Raw genomic sequence first — 25,151 nt, 5'->3', positions numbered from 1 at the left:
AGAAAAAAGAGAAATAGTTCTTTGCAAATAGATATCCTAAGGGTTATTCTTTTAAGTTGATCTTTAGTCTTAGAGCTGTGAAGGATCCCTACAATTCTTCCACTTTAGAATTGAACTAGAGTTTTGGAAGAGTTAGGTGATTGACCTAAACCTTTATAATGCCAGTGACATTGTTAAAACTCAAATGTAAGCTTCCTGACTGTCAATCTGGGGTGCTTTCCACTCCCCACAACCCCCACAGCAGATGGACCCTCTTCCCACAGAGAAGGCAGTTTTTATTTTCCAAACAGCTCCTTTGCCAACCAGTAAGTTAACAGAAGATGCCAGACTCAATATGACACCATCATAGCCAGGCCAGGTTAATTCCAAATACCAGGTCCTCTGCAGTGGTTCACTCTTGTAATGTCAGTGGTTTGGGAGACTGAGGCAGGAGGATGGCTTGAGGCCAGGATTTTGAGACCAGCCTGGGCAGCACAGTGAGACCCCCTCCTCTACAATTTTTTTTTTTTTTTAATTAGCTAGAGTGAGCTATGATTGTGCCACTGCACTCCAGCCTGGGCAAGTAAACAAGATCCTATCTTTAAAAAAAATAAAAATTAAATTAAAAAACAGCCTTTTAAAGAAATTCCAAAGATAGAGAAAGAGAACAGCTATGAAAAAGACACCCAAGATCCTCACCCCTAAGCTTCCGGGGACTTTCTGTCCCTAGGCAGAGATACTGAGAAGAGGAAGCGGAAAGGATGCTACGTGAAGCTCTTTGCCGGCCTGCTTGCTGGGCGGCTCGCCCCAAGAAGGGAGGCCCACCTGCCTCCAAAGTGGCAGTTCCAGGGCATAAACATTCCCAGAGCCCAGCATCACACCATGCCCTTGGGAAACCCACGTGGAGGAGGCCCCATTGCTGCACCCGAGGGGCTTGCAGTCTGGTGTTGAAGACATCTCAGCAGTTGATGACAGCTGGATCAATGACCATGATAAGAGCTTTCATCATACATGGGATGTTCTGTAGAAACACAGGGGAATGAGGTGCTGAGAGTAGACAAGGCTTTGCAGATAGGGCACAAGTAGGACTGGCTTGTGAAGCATGGGTAGGGTTTCTACAGGTGGAGGAGGGGAGAGGATTCCAGCAGCTTGGGCTGGAGAGAGTTGGAGACGCTTGCTGCACAGCCAAGAGTCCTGTCTGATGGGGGCGACGTCCCTGGGACTTGTTCCTTCGAACTCAAGTCCTTGGAGATGAGCCACTGAAAGAGGAGGTTCTGGGGTCAAATATGTCAGGGTGGGCAGTCCACTATCTGGCCTTCTTAGAGTTCCACGATGTGCAAATCTTACTGCAGGCTCTTAGCAAACCAAACCAAACAGGACACAACCTGTTTAACCATTTTTAAGCACAGGGAATCCTCTCTTTTTGTTTCAGAGAACATCTCCTTTCATCTTGGGGAGTCAGGACTCCACTGGATTCATTTTGGCCTAGGGCAGCAAAAAGGGAGGGGAGGAACAGCTTTGACTCTGGAAAAGCCGGGGCCTGCTAAGGAGTTTAGGATTGCATCCCACAGGCAGTGGGAGCAGTCGTAGGACTTTTTCTCCTTATATGACATTTTTTCCTGACTACCTAAGTAATGTATATTCATTGTACAAAATTTGCAAGGCCCCAAAACCCCCTAAACAACAACCTCAGAAAAGAAATCTGGTTGCCCATAAGGCAGTGCCCAGAAATAACCACATACCCACTGAAGGTAAATGTCTATTGAGTGCCTTCTGGGTGCTGGCCTCTGTTCTAGGTCCTGTGGATTCAACAATGAACACACCCCATGAAAATTTCCAGCCTTGTGCAAGTTACCTTCTAGTTGGGGTTGCAGGTAATAGACAAAATGAATACTCATCTAGTGGCCTGAATAATGAGAAGGATAACGAAGAAATATGAAGCAAGTAAATAATTGGGGAGTGTATACCACCACCATGGGCAGGTGTGGGCTGCCAGGAGGGCTGCTTTGGCAAGTGACAGGGTGATGTTTGGATGATGACTTGGGAGAGGTAAAGTAGTGACATATGTCATAGTAGTGACATATGTCATAGTTATGACATAGATAAATGGAGGGAGAAGGAGGAGCAGGTGCAAAGAGTTGAGTCTGGAGTGTGCATGTTTGAGGCACAACAGGGAGGCTATGGTGGCTGGGGCAGGAGGAGCCAGGAGGGGGAGAGTAGGAGAAGTGAAGATCAGAGATTGGGAAGACAGCGTCGGTAGGATGTGAGGCTTTGAATGATGAGGCTTCTGTCTGAATGGTAGGGGGAGCCAGGGCAGAGTTTTAAAATAGCTCTGCAGTGGTCCCTCCCCTTATTGACAATTTTGCTTTCCATAGTTTGAGTTACAAGCCATCAAATGTGGTCCAAAAATATAAAATGGAAAATTCCAGAAATAACTCAAATTTTAAATTGTACCTTTCAGCCACTTAGTAGCTGACTCAGTTATCAAATTCACTGTGGCGGCATCACAGTGCACGTGTTCAAGGAACCCTTATTTTACTTAGTTATGGTCCCATGGTGCAAGAGTGGCAGTGCTGGTAATTCAGATATGCCAAAAAGAAGCCATAAAGTGCTTCCTTCAAGTGAAAAAGTGAAAGTTGTCAACTTAATAAAGAGAGAAAAAAATCATCTGCTGAGGTTGCTAAGATCTACAGTAAGAACGAATCTTCTTCAAGCCTGTAATCCCAGCACTTTGGGAGGCCAAGGCGGGCGGATCATGAGGTCAAGAGATTGAGACCATCCTGGCCAACATGGTGAAACCCCATCTCTACTAAAAATACAAAAATTAGCTGGGCATGGTGGCGCATGCCTATAATCCCAACTACTTGGGATGCTGAGGTAGGAGAATCACTTGAACCCGGGAGGCGGAGGTTGTAGTGAGCCGAGATCACACTATTGCACTCTAGCCTGGGTGACAGAGCGAGACTCTGTCTCAAACAAAACAAAACAAAACAAAACAAAACAAAACAAAACAAAACACAACGAACCTTCTATCTGTGAAAATGTGAAATTGTGAATCAGGAAAAATAAATTCCTACTAGTTTTGCTATCGCAACTCAAACTGCAAAAGTATGGCCATGGTATATGATAAGTGCTTAGTTAAGATGGAAAAGGCATTATATTTGTGGGTAGAAGACATGAACAGAAACACGTTCTACTTTCTGACTAATGGCAATCAGGTTCGGTGCTATCCACAGTTTCAGGAATCCACTGGCGGTCTTAGAATGTAACCCCTGTGGATAAGTCGGGACTACTATATGGAGATAGAATTCATGTACCATAAGTTCACTCATGCACAGTGTACCATTCAGTGGTGGTTAGTATATTCATAGAGTTATGTAAACATCAACGTTGTGTAAATTCAGAAACTTCATCCCTATTAATAGTCACACCCATTCCTCTCTCCCCTAACCCTTGACAACTGTCAATCTACTTTCTGTCTGCAGATTTGCTTATGCTGGTCATATCATGTAAATGGACCACAGGATATAGGGTCTTTTATTGACAAATATGATCTTATTGTATGGATGTACCACATCTGCATGCCCCTTGTAGGGTTTGAACAGAGGAGTGGTGGGATCTGATTTTGATGGGACTGCTATGCCTGCTGTGTGGAGAAAAATGGAGATTGGCAAGTGTGGAACCAGGGAGGCTGGTTAGGAGGCTGCTGAAATGTAACTGAGGATATTTTGGGCCTGGATAATAGCAGTGGAGGTGGTAAAGAGTGTCATGTTAGAGCACCCCAGGACTCAGCCCTGGTTTCTCTTCTCTATCTATATATACTTCCTAGATGACCTCACCCAGTCTCTAAGTTTTAAATGTCTTCTTGCAATGGACTGAATGCTAGTGTGGTAGGAGTTATTAAGACATTATTTTAGGGCCGAGCGCAGCAGCTCACGCCTGTAATCCTAGCACTTTGAGAGGCCAAAGCTGGCGGATCACTTGAGGTTAGGAGTTAGAAACCAGCCTGGCCAACATGGTAAAACTCTGTCTCTACTAAAAGTACAAAAAAATTAACCAGGTATAGTGGTGGGTGCCTGTAATCCCAGCTACTTGGGAGGCTGAGGCGGGAGAATTGCTTGAACCCAGGAGGTGGAGGTTGCAGTGGGCCAAGATTGCACCACTCTAGCCTGGGCACAGAGTGAGACTCAGTCTCAAAAAAAAAAAAAAAAAAAAAAAAAGGCCTGGCACGGTGGCTCACGCCTGTAATCCCAACACTTTGGGAGGCTAAGGCAGGCAGATCAGGAGATCAGGAGATTGAGACCATCCTGGTTAACACGGTGAAACCCCGTCTCTACTAAAAATACTAAAAATTAGTACTGAGCCAAGATCGTGTCACTGCACTCCAGCCTGGGCGACAGAGTGAGACTGTGTCTCAAAAAAAAAAAAAAAAAAAAAAAAAAAAAAAAAAAAAAATTTAGGCAGATAGAGAGGAAAAGGGGTCTTTGGAAAATTTTCATTTTAAAAGCAGCTCCAGAAACATTTCTTGTCTAACAGAAAAGTATTGGCTCTTAGACCTGGGTCAGCAACCTTTGATAGACAAATGCCAGTCATTAGAAGCTGGGTGCACCCAAACATGGCGATTCCCACCCTTGTCCTCTTGCCCTTGCCCCAGCATGTGCCTAGCAGCATGGCCGCCCCCACATATCCCCACGTGTGTAGAACATCATGGCGCCCTTCATTTGCATGTTAAAAGGCTAGGGTGGGAGGGCCAGCTTTTTCATTGGGCTACGTGAATGACATGCCTGGTCAAACCAATCCCCTGAGCCCTGTGCAAATCAGCACCACCTCCTCCAGCCTACTCATAAAACTGGCCGGTATCCGTGGCACTTCGGGTCTCCTCTTTCAGTTTTGACCCCCCTCCCTCTGTCTCTGTACCGGGGAGCCTCTTCCTCTGCCTTCTCCCTTCTTTCTTGCCTGTCAAACTCTCTGCTCCTGAAAACCACTCCACGTGTGTCTGTGCTGTTTTATCTAATTCAACGTGAGACAAGAGCTCTGGTGTTCCTCCACTCATTGAAGCTGTATCACTAGTGTTCCTCCTAAATCTATATGTTGAATTCCTCATCAGGAGCTGGGGCCTTTGGGAGGTGATTAACTCATAAGGATAGCACCCTCATGAATGGGATTAGTGCCCTTATGAGAGGGACCCCAGAGAGCTCTCTTGCCCCCTTTCTGCAACAAGAAGTCAGTAGTCTGTAGCCTGGAAAAGAGCTCTCACCAGAATCACGCTGGCACCCTGATCTCAGACTTCCAGCTTCTAGAACTGTGGGAAATGTATGTCTGTTATTTATAAATCTCCTGGGCTGTGGTGTTTTGTTATAGGAGATGAAGACACTTCTATATATGAATGACTCACAACTTCATCTCTGCCACCCATATGTCCTTAGCTGCTTACTTCTTCTTGCTTGACCTCTCTACTCACCAAATCTCTGGTAGACACTACTTTTCTAGGCTCCTTGGCTGGGCTATGAATTAAACTGACATAAGACAGAATAGCAGGAGAAAAACCACGTTTAATTATGTATGTACACATGGGAGTCCCACAAAATACGAGACTAGAGAGGTGAAGTGATTGAAGCTTGTATAGCATCCTCCGTTACAGAAAGGAATAGGGACTTGGGACTTCTGGGGGGCAGTGGCAGAACAAGTTATGGGAGGGTGAGGGGAGGAAATGTATGGCAAATAAAGATGGTCTTGTTAAACGTCTCTCAGGTAATAAACGTTGCCTGGGAGGAGCCCTCAGAAGAGTAAGTGATGGTCTGTCAGTGCTGGTGTCAATCTTATCTCCTTTCCTTTGTTCTTCCCTGGTTGATGAGATTCCTGGGGAAGGAATTCATGACAACTGAATTCCTTTTGGAGGATCTGTCCTTAGGCAGATAAGGGGAGCTCAGAGAAAGCCTCTGCCTGCATCTGCTGCTCCCCAAATGCCCCCAGTTCAAAGTAATCAGCACACCAAAGCATCAGCTTTCAGAGTGGCATTTCCTGAACTGCTTCACCTCACATTTGATGCATTCCAAACGGAACTCCTAATCCAATCCCACCCCAAATCTGCTCTCCCTGCATCCTTTCTTGTTTCCATTGATTTCAAGTCAACCCTTCCAGTTACTCAGGCCGAAAACATTGCAGTCATCTTTGATTCCTCTCTCTCTCACATCCCACATCCAATTCATCCAGAAATTTGTCAGTCTCATCTTCAACATACCTAGAACAGAACCATTATCATCCCTTGCTTGAATCAGTGCAAATATTCTTAAATGATCTTCTTCCTTCGTCCTTCGCAAGGGACCAAAGAAATCCTTTAAAAATGCAAGTCAGGTCATGCCGCTCCTCTGCTCAAAACTCTGCAACAATTCCCCATATCATTCAAGTTGAGTGCAAGTCCACACATTGGCCTGTAAAACTCTATGTGAGTTGGCTTCCTGTGACCTTGGACCTCACCTCTCACTCTTTTCCCTCCTTGCTTTCTCTGTTTCAGCTGCTTGGCCTCGTTGCTATTCCTTGAACTTTCCAGGCACTTCTCCGTCTCAAGGCCTTTGCACAAGCTGTTCTCTCTGCCTGGAACACTCTTCTCTCTGATACCCATATGGCTATTCCAGCTCATTTTTTAAAAGATACTTATTTCACTGTTCCTTTTTAATGAAGCATACTATATTTTGCCTACCAAACATCACAAACTGGACACTTTCCTGAAGTTGCTTGACATTTTCTTTTCTCGTAGAGCAGTACCTTTAATATCCTATATAATTTACATTTTAGGTCTGTATTTTATCAACTATTTCCCCTTGCTGGGGAAATATAAACTCCATAAGAGCCAGGATCATTATATGTTTTATTTCTAGCTACTAGTATGGTGCCTGGCACGTAATTGTCACTCATGAGATATGAATGACTCAATAAATGAATTTGTCACATGGATATTTACATAAATGTCACCACATAACATATTAGACATTTAAATCATTTATTCAATAAATATTGAGTAAACATATGCTCATCCTGAAGCACTGGATTAAACCCCGAGACGCAAATTGCTCCTCACTGCCTTCAAGAAAGGGATTTGGCTATGATATTTACTCTCTGTCAGAATAACTTGAAAGGCTTGATTTCAAAAATGATCCACCAGAATTTCAGGAATTAATTCTTCAGTGGGGCGAAGACCAAACTCTCACCACAGTCTGCAGGCCCCTGCATAGACTGGCCTGTGTCCTACTGTCTCTTTGCTCCAGCCACACGCTCTTTGAGTTCCTGGAACTCACCATGCTCCCTCCTGACCTGTGACACCTAGTTGATATTTCCCCTTGATGCCACAAAGACCCTTCAAGGTTAACAATGTCAAAATAAAACTCACCGGCTTCTATTTTGCAAAAGACATGCTAAAAGAGTAAAAAGACAAGCCACAGATTGGGAGAAAATATTTGCAAAAATGATATTCGATAAAGAATTTATATCCAACATATACAAAGAACTCTTAACACTGAACAATAAGAAAACAAACAGGCCAATGAAAAGTCAGCAAAATAACAGACACCTCACCAGTGGAGATATACAGATGGCAGATCCACATTTGGAGAGATGCTCAGAAACATATGCCATCAGGGGATTTGCAAATTAAAGCAACCAGGAGCTTGTATCACATACCTATTAGAATGGCAACAGCGCAAAACACTGACAACATCAAATGCTGGTGAGGATGATGAGAAACAATAGGAACTCTCCATTGCTGGTGGGAATGCAAGATGGTATGGCCACTTTGGAAGATAGTTTTACAGAACTAATCAGTTTCTTACCACATGATCCAGCAATATTTATTATTCTTATTTCTTGGTATGTATTCAAATGAGTTGAAAGCTTATGTCCACATAAAATTCAACATATGAATATTCGTAACAGTTGACTCATAATTGCCAAGAATTGGAAGCAGTCAACATATCCTTCAGTAAGTGAACGGATAAGCAAACACTTGTATATACATACAATGGAATATTATTCAGCAATAAAAAGAAATGAGCTATTAAGCCACAAAAAGATATGGTGGGATCTTAAGTGCATATCTCTGAGTGAAGGAAGCCAGTCTAAAAAGGCTACTTGTTGATATGATTCCAACCATATGACATTCTGGAAAAGAAACTGTAGAGACAAAAGAGATACGTGGTTGTCAAGGGGGTGAGGGAGGGAGGGATGAATAGATGAAGAATAGAGTGTTTTTAGGGCAGTGAAATGATGTTGTGTGATACTTTGCACAACAGTGGATACCTGACATTATGCATTTGTCAGAACCCGTAGAACTGTACAACGTAGAGTGAACCCCAATGTAAACTATGAACCTTAGTTAATAGCAACATACCAGGAATCTTAGTTAATAATAACATACCAGTATTGATTCGTCAATTATAACAAATGTGCCACACTAATGGCAGCTATCAAACACAAAAAACTCTGGGAGATAAGGTATATGGGAACACTACGTACTTCTCAAATTTTCTATAAAACTAAGACTTCTGCACAAATTAGTCTATTAATTAAAAAAATCAAACTCACCGACCAAATTCTCCAAACTGCTCTTCTTTCAGTCTGTCTTACCTCAGTCAATGGTTCCACCAAGTATACAAATATGGAAGCCAGAAACCCAGGAGTTAACTTTGATATCTTCCTCATATTCAAGTCTGCATCTAATAAGGCAAGATCTGCCACTTTGACCTCCTAGACAGTTCTGGAATTCATCCCTTTCTCTTTATATTTTCCCCCACCCTTCTAGTTCATCAGCCATCACATGGGCTGCTGCAAGAAACTCTTGAAGGTTCCGCCTGCTGCCACTCTTGACCGTGTTGTATCCACTGTGTGGCATCCATTGTGGGCTCAGAACACAAATCTGAGCGCATCACTGACTGATCAAAATGCTTAATGCCTTCCTAATGCCCTTAGGATGAGGACAAGGCTTCCTCATGTGACTTTTCCTCATGGTTTTTCCCAGGCTCATTTCCCACCACACTCCTCTTGTGCATTTCAGACTTGCTGAGTCTTGCTCTCTTTCACTCCAGACCTTTGTACATTCTATTTCTTGTCCTGGAAATGTTCTTACTTCTTCTCTTCACCTGATACTTTCCACTCAATCCTTTAAATTTCAGTTCAGTTATCACTTTTTTAGAGAAGTCTTCTATGACTTCCCCTGATTGGACCAAATCTCCATATTTAGGCTCCCATGTGACTCGAAATCACATGTTTATCTGTGAGACTGATTGACAGCTGTGCAAACTGCAGGCTAGGTAAGGCCTTAGTGACCTCGAGGGTGGGACTGGGTATGGTTTTGCCTTTCAAGCCTCAACACCATGCTGAAAAAAGGTATTTGTTGATGAGTGAATAAATAAATGAATAAAAACTCACTGATGATTTTGAAGATGATAAATATGCACTAAGGCCTCCATCAAAGGTCTTTACCCTTGGATTAAAGCAAAGAGATTGCATTATTTGCTCACGAAGCAAGGTAATTCAGACTTTCAGAGGGAGCTGCAGAATTCAGGAAGCTGTTATTTTAGGACTCTCTTTTTCTGAAAGCTCACCAACTCAGCTGCAAGTGCTCACTCCATCTGTGATCTCATCCAGGGAGGGAGCGTTTTGGATTTAAACACACTTGGCTGTTGAAGAAACCTGATAGCAAAATATGGTGACTTCATGTCCTTCTCTTTTGTCCTTAGAATAAGCACAATTCTCTTGATGCTGGGGTAGCCTGGTGAGGAGTTCCCTGAAGGAATAGAAAAACAGTACTTAAGGAGCACACAGTTTTTTTTTTTTTTTTTTTTTTTTTGAGACAGAGTCTTACTCTGTCACCCAGGCTGGAGTGCAGTGGCGCGATCTCAGCTCACTGCAACCTCTGCCTCCCGGGTTCACGCCATTCTCCTACCTCAGCCTCCTGAGCAGCTGGGACTATAGGCGCCCACCACCACGCCTGGCTAATTTTTTGTATTTTTAGTAGAGACAGGGTTTCATCGTGTGAGCCAGGATGGTCTCGATCTCCTGACCTCGTGATCTGCCTGCCTCGGCCTCCCAAAGTGCTGGGATTACAGGCGTGAGCCACCGCGCCAGCCAGGAGCATGCAGTTTTAATTCTATAAAAGGACCATTGTAATAGGGTTCATACATGTTCATTTATATATTTTTAGAGACAGGGTCTCACTCTGTCACCCACGCTGGAGTGTAGTGGCGGCTCTTGACTCACTGCAAGCTTTGCCTTCCAGGCTCAAGCCGATCTTCCCACCTTAGCCTCTGGAGTAGCTGGGACCACAGGCACGTGTCACTGCGCCTGGCTAATTTTTGTATTTTTTGTGGCTACAGGGTTTTGCCATGTTGCTCAGGCTGGTCTCGAACACCTGAGTTGAAGTGATCCACCCATCTCGACCTCCCAAAGTGTTGGGATTACAGATGTGGGTGTGAGCCACTGTGTCCGGCCAATTTTTAAATTGGTTTTCCATGTGTTTGTCTAAGAATGACACATCACTAGGTATCAGGTTCTCCAGTGTGAGAGAAGTTATTATTGCCTTCCTGGGACTCGCAGATCCACCTGCCTCTTTATTCACTGAAGTCCCATGCTATGTAGCTTTTGAGAATTCTATAATCCCCCACTCCCCACTGCTGTGGGCTTCTGAGAGTAGCTGGAATTCAATTGGCAGATCCACTAGATCCCATTTCTATTCACGTACTCTTTCAACAGACCTTCTGAGCCCACAAGTTAGCATATTGGCCACAGTCATTTTCTTGACCTTCAATCACTGAGTCCTTTTTTTTCCACTGGAGTATAAGCTTCACGAGGGCAAAGGTCTTTGTCCATTTTTCTCACTGACATATCTAGAACAATGTCTTGCACTCAATAAATACCTGTTGATTGGATGGATGCACAGATCTCTTGTATTAAAATGTATTCCAGATACAATGTATTCGTGTGTTTGTATGCTTGGCATTCAGCCTCCACCCGCTGTTTCTTTGGTAATAGAACCCTGGTTTTCCACAGGGAAAAAAATCTTCATCCCCCTTTCAGACCCTGTGGTGTGGCGGAGGCTGGCCCGTTCCCCAAGATTCAAGTCACTAAAACTCGATTCCGGGTCTTTTGTGGAACTCCTGGGAAGAGAAGCCCTCCCCAGAGAGGACTTGAAACTGGAAAGTTGTAAGTAAGGGGCTCCTGGGGGCTACCACATAGTGACCACTTCCACCACGTAGTGACCGCTTGCCAGGGAATGGAGCCCAGACTGAGGAAAGCAGAACTTAGAGAAACCTAGATGAACTGAGTCCTGATGCTGCTGCTTTCTGTGCTTAAGCCAGCGCTTATCCGTATTATTCTCCTTGGGCTGCTATCACAAAGTTCTGCAAGGTGGGTGTCTTCAACAACAGCACTTCGTTGCTTCATAGTTCTGGAAATTTGAGATCAAAGTGTTGGCAGGATTGGTTCCTTCTGAAGGCTGCCAAGGAGAACCAGTTCCGTGGCCCTCTCCTCGCTTCTGGTGGTGTGCTGGTGATTTTTGACATTCCTTAGCTTGCAGGTGCTTCACCCCAATCTTTGCCTTTGTCTTCACCTGGTATTTTCCCTGTGTACACATCTCTTTGTCCAAATTTGCTCCTTTTCTGACTCCATACCAGATTAGGACCCATCCCGATGACCTCATTTTAACTGACCTATCTCTGTAAAGACCCTGTTTGCAAATAAGGTCACATACACAAGTCTTGGGGTTGGGGCTTCAACATCTTTTCCGGGGACGCCATTCAAGTCTCTCTTGCAGTTGAGAGCCTTAATGCTTAACCTTTCAGTTCCATGTAGCAAATCCTGTATTTAATAGGAAACCATTCAAATAAAGAGAAGGAATTTCCATTTTTTTCATATAATTTTTTCATTGGCCAGAAACAAAACAAATGATCTGAGGGGAAGAAGGTGACATTGTATATTTCTTGCATTCTGTACCGTATATATCTTCATATATGTACACATATACATGCGAATACATATGTGTGTGTATATATATATGAATTCTATCTATGTAATTCTATCTATCTACCCATCATCTTTCAATCATCTCTACATATATAATATAGAATGTCTCACAGTTTTTATGCTTTCTTCCTCATGTGTTTATCCTGAACTAAAAACCATATCTAACCTGACTCCGGCTGGTCCTCCCAGAAGCGATTCTCCTTGTTTACCTGGATGCTGTTAAAACCTCCCCAGAGGTTGCCGGTTTCCCAGCCCAGCAGCTTCAGAGTTACACAGGGAAGGACAGAGGCTGGAGCTGGAAGCTGCCCCAGTATGAGGAGCTGATGTCCTCATTGGCATCTTCTCTGTGACAGATGCCCCAGGTGCCGGGTGGATAAATTTACGTCTTCGCTTCTCTGTTTGTTTGGTTTCTTAGAGAGTAAACAAAAGAATGGCAAGTATCTCTTTTGTGTCAGGCACTTTTCTAGGTGTGAGGACACAACAATGTGCAAGGAATACACAGACTGGAATGTTACAGAGCTTATATTTTGATAGGGTTAGCAGAGTTCCTATTTCGGTTGGGGAAGCCAGTCCAATGCTGTAAAGATGCCTGACCTCATCATTGTTAGTGAGAAGTCACTACACGGTGGAGAACGGTGGAGAAGGGAGAAGCCTTGCTTTGATGTTGCTCTTGGGGTGATGGGGCTGGTCTCCCAGCCTGGTATGGATAATTCTGATTTTCTCCATCAGGAAGCCTCCAGCCTGTGTACCTCCAAATTAGGGGAAGTTGTGGGGACCAGTCCTGCGTGCCCTCTACCCAGCTGCGGGTGTAAATGTCATCCTTCTCATGCCGAGGCAGCATTTCCTGTCACCATTGTCATTTCCACTTGTCATAAACAGGGGTTGGGGGTCTGCCCTCGTGTGTCTCTTACCAGGCTTTCTTTGGATTTCATTTCACCTAGACACTCTTCCAAAAGGACACAAAACCCAGTGACAAGGCTGATTTTTAGTTTTCTTCTTTGGTTGCTGTGGTTCATATACTCTTGATGGTTTAACATATTTCTAGGGCTTTCTATGCCTGGAACCAGCATAGACCATGAATGTCTTTGTTCTTTTATGTTCAGCAGCTTGTAGCTCCGTGGCTGAAGAAAAAAATTCAGTCATTAAAGGTAGCACATACATATTTGGAAATGTAATACATGCTTCAAACATGGGATGTTTTTGAAGTTTTCTAGAAAAATCTCTTTAGCTTTCAGGCTGGGTGGAGGTTGATTCCTCAGAAGGGAGTTGGGCTATTAGGAAAATAGAAATGATGTGTGCCTGTTCCAGGAAATGCAAGTTGAGAGCGGCTTCTCATCCGGCATTAAGCAAGTTTATTCGTGGCGGGAGTGGACAGCCCCAGGGTTCTCAAAGGCTCTGTCTGGGAAGGGGGTGCAGTAAGGTGGGAAAAGACTGTGGTTCTGGGGAAGACCTGGGGGACAGTCTCACTAGGCTCAGCTTCCTCATGTGGAAACACTGATTTAAAAAAATACCTACTTTGTAGGGCTGTTAGGGGTGGCACAGGAGGGACTCCACGAGAGCGATGGTGTTTGAGTGGGTACAGGCAGGGGCTTCTAGAATCAATGCCTCCCAGGGCAGCTATTCTGCTGAGCGCTGCTGCATCCGGTTCCCAGGTGGGCTTCACATGGTAGAAGTTCAGTCTGGAGATGCTCCAAAATGGCTTATCTATTGCTGGATGAAAATCAAATTGAAACGTATTGAAATGATGAGTGTTATGTTAGTGAGTGGGTTAAACTCAGAGTTTAGGGATTCAAAGCCTGGCTCTGCCATGCTCCAGCCATGTGTCTAAGCAAATAACTTTCCTTCTTTTTTTAATTTTTTTTTTTTAATTTGTTTTTTTGAGATGGAGTCTCGCTCTGTCGCCCAGGCTGGAGTGCATTGGCGTGATCTCTGCTAACCGCAACCTCTGCCTCCTGGGTTCAAGCAATTCTCCTGCCTCAGCCTCCCGAGTAGCCGGGACTACAGGTGTGCGCCACCACACCCGGCTAATTTTTGTATTTTTAGTAGAGATGAGCGTTCACCATGTTGGCCAGGCTGGTCTCAGACTCCTGACCTCAGGTGATCCTCCCGCCTAGGCCTCTGAAAGCGCTAGGATTACAGGCGTGAGCCACCCTGCCCGGCCAACTTTTCCTCTTTTGAGGGGGCATCAGGTCCTTCATCTATAAAATGGGAGAAGTAAGAATACGGATCTCATACAGGTGCTGCTAGTTCCTGAGTTAGGATTTGTAAATGTTTAGAAATAGGCCTGACGCATCATACATTTGCAATAATGTATTATTAGCTTGTGTTATAAATGCCTCATCCGGACACAAGATAGCTAGTAACTACTCGGGAGGCTGAGGCAGGAGAATGGCGTGAACCGGGGAGGCGGAGCTTGCAGTGAGCCGAGATCTGGCCACTGCACTCCAGCCTGGGTGACAGAGCAAGACTCCGTCTCAAAAAAAAAAAAAAAAAAAAAAGATAGCTAGTAACCCCCTAAGTGGTTTTCAGCTGGGGAGGGAGAGTAGTAGGGGGTCATCTCGGAATCGTGATATTTAATGATTATGATTATTTTACTTATTTGGAATTTCAAATAAGATTAAAGGAAGGAATGAGATTTTCTTTTTTTCAGAAAATGGATTGTTTTATAAAAAAGGTTGCAAAAGCCTGTCCTACTAGAGAATACACTTGGGCCTGCCTACACCTCTGTGCATTATTAATTCTAGCATCATATTGTAGGGAGTATATGCTATGTCAAGTGTTTCTGGCATGCAAACGGGACTATTCTCCTTGGCAAGCCAGGCTCATCCACTTATAAAGGAGAAGTTAAGAGTGAAGCTTTTGCATGGCCCTTGGACAGTTTATGAACCTCTCCACAACTGTTATTTCTCTAGTTTAATACTAAAGGCATTCTTGCAAGGTGACTAGGGCAGACGTTATTATAATTTCCCTTCTATAATGAAGACATTGAGCTCTTAGAGAAGGAAAGGGAACTTCCTAAGGCTCACACATGGTAAAAGGCAGAACCTACTTCCTACTGTGCCATAAACTGCTTGGAACTGACATACTTACTGCCTGGGTCTCACAGGTGGTCAGTAGCCATGGGAGAAACACGCTAGGAAGAAATCACTGCAGCGTGGCTCAGGAGGCTGGGACCTGCTTTATGGGATAAGTATGTGCATATGGTGCCCTTTCATCTTGGGCTGGAAAAGACAGAGAGAAGTAGCAAGTTTCTCTTCCTGTAGGGAAACCACTGGCTTCTGGCATTGGTTCATCTTTAAGGAATTTTGCAATGAAGTAGCAAATGATCAGTGGTTATTTCCTGAACATTTTCTGCATACGACTTCGATGTATGCACAGGGGTTGTTGGAGATCAAGAGAGCCACAGGTCACTTCAGAGTTCCTAGAACTGTGAAAAGCAGAAACAAGAAAACAAGGTTCCAAACTCACTGCGATATTCACAATGCTTACATTGAAAAATAATGCTTCTCAGTCTACTAAAAATGCAGTGTCATATAATCGCACCGTCTTAAGTTAATTACAGGAGTTCTAAAAATTAATAATTTAATAGTGTATGGCAGGAGGCCTGCCAGCCCTGTGTGCCTCGCATGTGGGGCAACTAAAGCACACTCCCCACTCTTAAGAAGTCATTGACCCACTGGAGTAAACAAACATGTGAACAACCAACAATATCACAACGAGATAAGTGTGAGTGGTATGTCAGTGGAGCCCCAAAGAGGGAGGATCAGAAAAGGCCTGACAGAGGTGAAGCTGGGTTGGGAGGATGGGGAAGTGCCTCTTGATTGAGGCTCTGCTCTTTCTCCTCTTCCCTTCTTCCTGTGTCTCCTCACTTTCTTTCCACCAGATCCTTTCCACTTCCCTAGCCCCACTATTGTCTGGTCTTAGAGGGAGGAAAAACGAAGTCTGCTTTCAGATTTTTTTTTTTAAGCTATAGAAGTGCTTTGGTTTCTTTGTGGTTTCTTTGAGCTTTTCAGTGAGAAAGAAGAAGGCAGTGGGAATACATTGAAAATAAACTTATCAGTGCTTTGAAGTATAGCACCACCACCATGGTGTGGTTGCTGCTTGAAGCGTGTGAGAGGAACGGTGGAGGAAGATGAGGCTGACAAGGTCAAGTGGGGCAGAGTACTACTGGGAGTGTAGGGGGCGGGGAACCAAGGGACATCATCAAACAAATCTGGAACCTGAGCAAAGGGAGTTTTCTGAAAGAACTCCAGCAGTGGTGTGGAGAATTCCTTTTAACTGCGAGAGACCAGATGCTGTGGTTACCTTGCAGAAGCAAGGTGGATCCCCACCCCAAATTTAGTTTGGATGTCAAGATTGATGCCATCACATATACCAAGAGAACATGCACATGTTTATTACTTACATCAAGCTTGTCCAGCCCACAGCCTGCGGATTGCATGTGGCCCAGGATGACATTGAGTACAGCCCAATACAAATTTATAAACTTTCTTAGAACATTTTGAGATTTTTTTTTTGCTAGTTTTTTTTTTTTTTTTTTAAGCTCATCAGCTATTGTTAGTGTTAGTGTATTTTATGTGTGGCCCAAGACAATTCTTCCAGTGTTGCTCAGGGAAGCCAAAAGATTGGACGCCCCTGACTTACATGATGAGGCTTTCTGGGGGAAGAACAGGGTAGACATACCAGGCTAGTTCAAAACAGCTTGGGAGAGCGAGAAAAAAGACTGGCTTGGGATTTGATTTTCATTTATTTTTATTTTTACAGATGAGGTCTCACTATGTCTCCCAGGCTGGTCTTGAACTCCTGGGTTCAAGCGATCCTCCCACCTTGGTATCCCAAACTGCTGGGATTACAGACATGAGTCACCACCACGCCTGGCCAAGGCTGGGAATTTTTAATAGTGGTTGCAGTATGAGCAGGGGCTTGTGTGGTTTGGATTTCCTGCTTGCACCAACAAAGAGCATCCAGACTTTCACATGAGCTTGCCCAGATATAGGGCACAAGGGGGATAGGGAAAGGGGAGGCTTAAAAGTTGTTAGCAGGCCGGGTGTGGTGACTCGAAATACTGTAATCTCAGCATTTTGGGAGGCCTAGGTGGGTGGATCACTTGAGCCCAGAGGTTTGCAACCAGCCTGAGCAAAATATTGAGACTCCTGTCTCTCCAAAACAATAAAAAATAAATATAAATAAATAAATAAATAAATAAATAAATAAATAAATGGCTAAACATGATGGTGTGCACCTGTAGTCCCAGCTGTTTGGGAAGCTGAAATGGAAGGATCGCTTGAGACTCAGAATCTGAGGTTGCAGTAAGCTGTGATCACATCACTGCACTCCAGCCTGGGTGATAGAGTGAGACCCTCGTCTCAGAAAAAAAAAAAAAAAAGTTGTCAACAGTCAAAAAAATAGATTTAGACTATTACAGCAGGAGGACAATTGGGTGCTGTTGTGGTCATCTAGGCCAATGGTTCCCAGACTTTTGTTAAAGATACAGCTTCCCATTCTTTTGGCAAATTTGAAATGTACAATACGTTATTATTAACTGTGGTCGCCATGCAGGGCAACAGATCACTAAAACTAATGAATTCAGTCTAACTGAAATTGTGTCCCCATCAACATCTCTCCTTTCCCTGCCTCTTTCCTCTATCCACCCCTGCTGCCCCTACCCCAGCCTCTGATATCAGCTTTCTACTCTGTTTCAGTGAGATCAAGGCTTTCAGATTCCACTTATAAATAAGACCACACAGCGTTTGTCTTTCTGAATCTGGCTTATTTCACTTAGCATAATGCCTTCCAGGTTCATTCATGTTGTTGAAAAATGACGTGATTTCCTTCTTGTTAAAGGCTAGCTAGTATTCCGTTGTGTGTATGTACCACGTTTTCTTTATCCATTCATCTGTTGATGATGGACACTTAGTAGCTTCCATCTCTCGGTTGTCGTGAATAGTGCTGTGATGAACATCGGGATGCGGTTATTCCTTTGATATACGAATTTTAATTCCTATGGATAAATACCCAGAAGTGGAATTGCTGGATGATATGGTGGTTCTATTTTTCATTTTTTCAGGAACTTTTGTACCGTTTTTCATAATAGCTGTGCTAACTTACATTCCCACCAACAGTGTACAAGGATTCCCTTTTCTCCATATCCTCACCAACACATTAAGTATGAGGTGATATCTCACTGTGGTTTTAATTTGCATTCCTCTGATGATTAGAGATGTTACGCATTACTTCATACGCCTGTGGGCTGTTTGTATCTCTTCTTCTGAGAAATATCGGTTCAAATCCTTTGCCCATTTTATAACGTTCTCACCACAGAAAGTAAGTTGGTGAGCTGAGGATATGTTAATTAGCTTGACTGAATCTTTCTATAATGTTTACATAGATAAAAACATCACATTATGCTCCATAAATGCACACAATTATTATTTATCAACTAAAATTGATAAATACATCGATGCACTAAAAATATTTAAGAAAACACTCAAAAACCAAAATCTAACAAACCAAACAAACAAAATACAGCCTCTAAGACTTCACTCCAGATCTAGTAAACCTGCATTCCAGTGTGTGACTTATGGAGATGGGTGTTTGTAAATAGCTCCCAAGTAATTTAGAAGTATCTTTCATGGAGTGACATTTGGGAACACGGGGCTATCGTAATGAAACAGAGAGCAAGGATTGAGAAACACTGGACAAGAGTCCAAGATATAAGACCCGGGGGAACCCTTAAAAATTTGCACATTTTGGGGCTGGGTGACCTGTGGTTGGAAGGAAAATGCTGGCTTATGGATTTTACGGAAGTAACAGAAAATCTCATGGGTCTATCTAGAAAACTGTGTGGATGTGATTGTGAACCTCCACACACATTTCCATGTGCATTACCCACTGTATGCATTAAAAGTGTGAAAACATTTCACAGCCTGCTCGACTCCTCCTGTCTCAGCAGGCTGTGTATCTCCAGAGTTACTTTGGGTAGTGTGAATTCATATTATTAGTTGCCAATGAAAAATGGAATTAACTATGAGACTCTCTTGCAAAATAAATTACGTAATGTGTTCCAAAGATGAAAGAAATTCCTAAGGGATTGCCTGCCCTTCTGGATAACTACACTGCCACATTCTTTCTTTCTTGAGTTGAGAGTTAAGGGTTGACTGGGTAAAATCTGTCTTGTACTCCATCATGAAAACACAACTCAGAGCTGGTTTTTGATGTACATCTAAGAGAAGTTACAAATAACTCAAAAGATTTGGGTCACCAGAACTGGTAAAAAAGTGCTGAAGGAGCCAATGGAGGGAGCACTTGTGTATATGTGGCTTGGTGTTTAATTCTGTCTGTTGTTTGCCATCTTCTTAAATAACTTAGTAACTTACATAATTTGTTGATCAATCTCCAGTCCTCTCAGGTTGCTAGTTGGGAAGGGAGAACATGAGAAAAATCAACAGGAAACTGATGTCTAAAACTATTCATCATCTATCTAGATAATCCACTTAGCTAAGCAATATAATTTGTCACTTTGTGTTATTTTCTACTTGTATTTTTCATCTATTTTCTTTCTCATCCTGCTTTCAGCATGTATTTGGAAAAAGAGAGTTCAATAGATATTTTGTTTTTAAACAGCTTTATGAGATGTAATTCACATTCCATATAATTTTACAATTTAATCATACAATTTAATGGTTTTTAGTGTCTTTACTAAAGTTGTACAACCATCATCACAACCAATTTTTAGGACATTTTCATCCACCCGAAAAGAAACCTCTTGGCCTTTAGCAGTCACTTTCCAAATATCCTATCCTCTCCCAGCACTAAGAACTCTACTTTCTGTCTCAATGGACTTGTCTATTCTGGACATTTCATATAAATGGAATCCTACAATATGTGGCCTTTTGTGACTGGTTACTTTCACTTAGCCTAATGTTTTCAAGGAAGGTTTATCTGCACAGTAGCCATTTTTTCTTGAAAAGAACTTGTGGATAAGGTAAGATGCAAATAAACACGACTCTCTGTATTGCCTTAATGGAAAGAGAGAAGGAAATTTTGCATTCTGTAGTTGCCCAAGGAAGTATTGTTGAATTAATTTTGCTTTATTTAAACCAAGGTACTAGACACTGAATCTCCCAATAGGATTGGGACACAAGTCCTGTCTTTCAAAATAAAATGCTGGTCAAGCAGGTAGTATGTGGAGCCAAACTGCCTGGGTTCCAATCCTAGCTCTGTCCGCCCATCCTGTTGCTAGCTGTATGAACTTGAACAAATTATTCAACCTCTCTGGGGCTCAGTTTCCTCATTTGAAAAATGGGGATTCAAAAATTGTACCTAGTTTCGAGGGTGGCTGTGAGGGCTAAGTGAGATCATGGACATAAAGCTCTTGGAATGTTGCCTGCCCACTGATAAGCCCTCAGTAAAGGCTGGCAATGATTACCATTCATTATTCAAAGAACTATAGTCCGTTACAATATAAGTGCGTCAAAAGAAGTATGATCAAAGGGCCATGGGGCACAGCAGAGGGAACAGCAATTCTACACTGGGTGGGTAGTCAGGCAGTAGAACCCTTTCTATGTGGGATTGCAATCTGGAGCCTAGATCTAGATGTGGTCTATAAAATACATTTGGGGGCTACTGTTGTGTTGTAAAGATTTTGAAATTCAACACCTTTAGGCAGGCAGCCACCCCTGTCACTCCTTAATGGACCAAACTGGTTTGTTAGGGACATTAATGTTGCTTGAGTTCTGTGCCCCACGGTGGAAGGTGACCTTTGACCTGGAACTTAAAGGTTGGCTTTGAATTAGCCAGACAGAGAGCAAAAGGTGATTGGTGTCACTCTTTCTCATACTTTCTTTTTAATATTAGTTCTTCTATAATCAATATGTCACACAGGCATGTGGTAAAACATTCCTACAAGGAGCAGGCATCCCATTTCTTCCTCATCAGTTACTATGAGTGGAAAAGCACGTGACCAAAGTGCTTTTTTCAATTCACCGACTCAATAACAACAATCAACACTGAAGACACCTGTGACCAAACGTGGGGGGGTTTCTCTCCACACACCCAACAAGCAGCCAGTTCTGCAGTGGCCACAGCTGGGAGTCCTGCAATTCAGTTTCAGCACTGTCTACTTGGAAACAGCGTCAGATCCCACAGAGTGAGGGGCTGGATCCCGCAAGACTGTCTCCCTTTCAGACACCAGTCACAAGTCTGGGCCTCTGGAACTTCTGGCTGACTGGCTTCAAGCTGGGGTTCCCAAGAACTCCTCTTTGGGTTTCATTAATTTACTGGAGCAGCTTACAGGACTCAGGGAAACATATAAGTTTATCAGTTTATTATAAAGGATATTACAAAGGATACAAACGCATGGGGCTAGGTATGGGGAAAGGGGAAGCGAGCTTCCATGCCCTCCCTGGGGCATCCTCCAGGAACTTCCATGCACTCATTTGTCTGGAAGCTCTCTGAACCCTGTCCTTTTGGGTTTTTGTGGAAACTTCATTACTTAGGCATAATTGATTAAACCGTTGGTCAATGGTGATCAACTCAACCTTCAGCCCTTCTCCCCTTCCAGAGGTTGGGGGCTGAAAGTCCCAACTGTTTAATCCTGCCTTGGTCTGGTGACCAGTCTCATCCTGAAGCTACCTAGAGGATGCTAACCCTCAGTCAGCTCATTAGCATACAAAAGGACAACACTTTTGAAATGGTAAGGGTTTCAGGAGTTGTATGTCAGGAAGCAGGTTGAAGACCAAATATGTATTTTACAGTATCACAGTTCCAGTTGGAATTTCATAGCATTCCAGAGACCTGTCTTCTATGAATATCCAAACATTTAAATGTAGATTTAATCTCCTTTTCATTTTTCACATGGGAAGAATTTTGAAATATTTTAAATAAAGAATGAAAACAAAATGAAAAACACACTAAAAAGCAGGGCTCAGAACAAGTGGTTTTGTTTTTATTTTCATTTTTATTACAGAATTTTCTCAAACATACACAAGAACAGAGAGACTGGTACAATGAACATCTACATACTCATCACTCAGCACCCCAAAAGTCGTCCAATTTTGCCCATCTTATTTAATTTGCCATGTACTTTCTTTGACTTTGCTTGTTTTGGGGGGGTCCTGTAGTATTTTGAAGATCTTGCCATTTTTACTTAAATATATATCGTGATCATTACGCGTATAGATTCGCCTCATTAGTTTAGAGACATCGAATTTCCATTATGTGGATATTCCATATTTTAATCAGTCTCCCCTTGATCAGCATTTAGATTGTTTCCAGATTCTTGACATTATAAGCCATGTCACCAGGTACATTCAGTTTTATACCATTATATTACCTTTTTTTTTTTTTTTTGAGACAGAGTCTCACTTTGACACCTAGGCTGGAGTGCAGTGGCGCAATCTCGGCTCACCGCAACCTCTGCCTCCTGGGTTCAAGCGATTCTCCTGCCTCAGCCTCCCAAGTAGCTGGGACTACAGGTGCCTGCCACCACACCCGGCTAATTTTTGTATTTTTAGTAGAGATGGGGTTTCACCATGTTAACCAGGAGGGTCTCAATCTCCTGACCCCATGATCCACCCACCTAGGCCTCCTAAAGTGCTGGGATTACAGGTGTGAGCCACCGCGCCTGGCCTATACCATTATATTACTATTAGAGGTGCCCATTTTCCTGCCTGGGCTGTCAGCCATCTGGTAGAATTAGCATTTCTCACCAATACCTACAAGTTCTAGTAAAGGCTCATATAATCCATTTTCATTCATTTTGATAGGTTTAAATGGTTGTGTTCTTGTTTTTAATGCAGAAAATGTTTATTGAGCATATACTATAAGCTGGAGATCCCTGTAGGCTCTGGAGCTATGAGAGTGACTGGGATATAAACTGTGTTCAAGGAACACATAGTTCAATGGAGAAAAGATTGCATTGCCTTTTGCCTCTTTTCCTCCTTTACATGTGTTGTATCAGCTAGGATTAAATTTAGTTGTGAGTGGCAGAAAATCCGATAGCTGCCTTAAACCAGTTCACTGCAAGAGTTCACTACAAAAATCCTCAATCACTTTACCTACTTTTGGAGTTTGCAAATATTCAATATATTCTTTTGAAAACTAGCCAATAAAGGAGAAAATATGCAACATTTGTGTTGCCTTTCTCATAAACTGCAATGAAATCAAACAGTTGATGAGAAGTGTCTCCTTTAGAAGTATTCCAAGTAAAAAACGAAAAAGAAATGATAGCTTGAGAATATTACCAGTCTGCAACTGTTAATAAAATAGTGTTTCTAGTCAATAAATCATTAATAGCTGCTAACACCGCAAAAGGAGAGATAGCCCTGGATTCTGTACCTCCAAATATTTACACCATCATTTATGAAAAGCAAACCTAGAGTTGGTCACGGCTCTAGACATGACAGCTGCTTTATAGGGGGACAGAGACACTTGCTAAAGGACACTATGAAGATGTAATCAGTGCAATACAGACCATGGGAAAATCAGTTCCTTCTACAGATAAGGACACAGTATCAGAGAGCGAGGGGCGAACTGTACAGGCAAAGAGACTTAAGGAGTTTGTAGACCAATTTGCATCGAAGTTTGGTTTATCAAGACCTCTCGTGGCCTTTGTGTTCCTCACAGCATCCTCTGTGCTTTGGCTTCCATGGTCAATTGCCTGTTCTTTTCCTTCTCCTTTTGCATTCCTGAGAGATAATTGGATTGGCCCTGGTCCTCTTTTTGTTCTAGGCTATAGGTCAGAGGTCGGCCAGTGGACTGCCTGATGTGATCATATGTCCTCCTTTGATTTACTCAGCTGGAGGTAAAGGGCCAACAGGACTTCATGAGGAAGGGGTGATGTGTGCAGCTGCTCAACACCCTGAAAGGCAATTTGGGGACCAAGAAGGAGAGTTAATAAACTGACCTCACATATTGAGATTTTTCTGTGATTTTTTTGTTCATATACAGCTTGAGCGTGGAGGCCAAAGGGATACACCTGAGCCCATTTGGCCAGTGATTTGGGGTTGTGGGGCAAGAGGAAGAGCAGCCCATGTGAGTTGGGGAGGGGTGGGGGCTCTGGGCAGGCTCACCATGGATTTCAGGGGGATTCTCAGGCGGGGAGAGCTGCCTGGTGGCCCCTTCTTAGCGGTGTATGTTCTGGAGTTTGCACTTTGATTCTTCTACTTGGGAACTGTGTATCCATGGGCAACTTACTGGACTGTGTGCCTTAGTTTCATCACTTTGTAAAATGGGGATTAGAGTAGTGGAACCTGCCTTGTAGGTATTCCTGGGAGTTTTGAGCTGGAGTAAGTTAGCGTGTGAACAGTTGAGCGCAGTACCTGGCATGGGGTGTGTGCGTGGGTGACCTGGAGCTGACTCTGGAACCCCAGCTTTTAAATTCTTTTTTTTTTTTTTTTTTTTGAGACGGAGTCTCGCTCTGTCGCCCAGGCTGGAGTGTAGTGGCGCGATCTCGGCTCACTGTAAGCTCCGCCTCCCGGGTTCACACCATTCTCCTGCCTCAGCCTCCCGAGTAGCTGGGACTACAGGCGCCTGCCACCACGCCCGGCTAATTTTTTTTGTATTTTTTTTTAGTAGAGATGGGATTTCACCGTGTTAACCAGGATGGTCTCAATCTCCTGACCTTGTGATCCACCCACCTCGGCCCCCCAAAGTGCTGGGATTACAAGCGTGAGCCACTGCGCCCGGCCTAAATTCATTCTGCCTTGAATGAAGGGGCTGGCCGCGCTTAGTACCTGCCTGTGGGGAGGTTACCAGGCAGCCCAGTGCTGAGGCCAGCAAGGGACACTGAGGGACCTCGGAAGCACTGAGGTCAAGTCCTGGAGTCCCATGGGGCATCTCTGGGGTGGTCAGCACTGGGGTCACATTGCACGTTTGCTCAGCTTGCCCCTTCTCAGTGCCAATAGAAGCCCATGGTGAGCCCAGATACAGGGCCTGCTGACTCACGGGGAATTTGTTGCCCATAGAGGAGGGAAAAATGCACCTCCCCAAAGTCAACAATCAAAGGCCAGGCAAGCGTTGTGGGAGGAAAATAACTCGGGCTACAGATTTTCTTTTCTGGGCTTAGAGTCTTGCCATGGACAACACAGAAACAGACATGATTAGCATCATGGCTTCCTGAAACACCATCTGTGCACACTAGCAGGTGGTGGGCTGACGTC

The 25,151-nt window shown here is 43.5% G+C and overlaps 1 long non-coding RNA gene across 1 annotated transcript; it reads left to right on the top strand.

Annotated features, from left to right (window-relative positions):
- LOC139359445 (uncharacterized) lies at positions 1-23,906 on the top strand. The gene is made up of 2 exons (XR_011615408.1): positions 1-2,235; positions 23,722-23,906. It is a non-coding gene; the product is annotated as an uncharacterized lncRNA (long non-coding RNA).
- The last annotated feature ends 1,245 nt before the right edge of the window (positions 23,907-25,151 follow it).

Source organism: Macaca nemestrina, chromosome 17 (assembly GCF_043159975.1).
Source record: "Macaca nemestrina isolate mMacNem1 chromosome 17, mMacNem.hap1, whole genome shotgun sequence".
NCBI classification, from domain to species: domain Eukaryota; kingdom Metazoa; phylum Chordata; class Mammalia; order Primates; family Cercopithecidae; genus Macaca; species Macaca nemestrina.
This window is presented reverse-complemented; position numbering and strand designations above follow the sequence as displayed.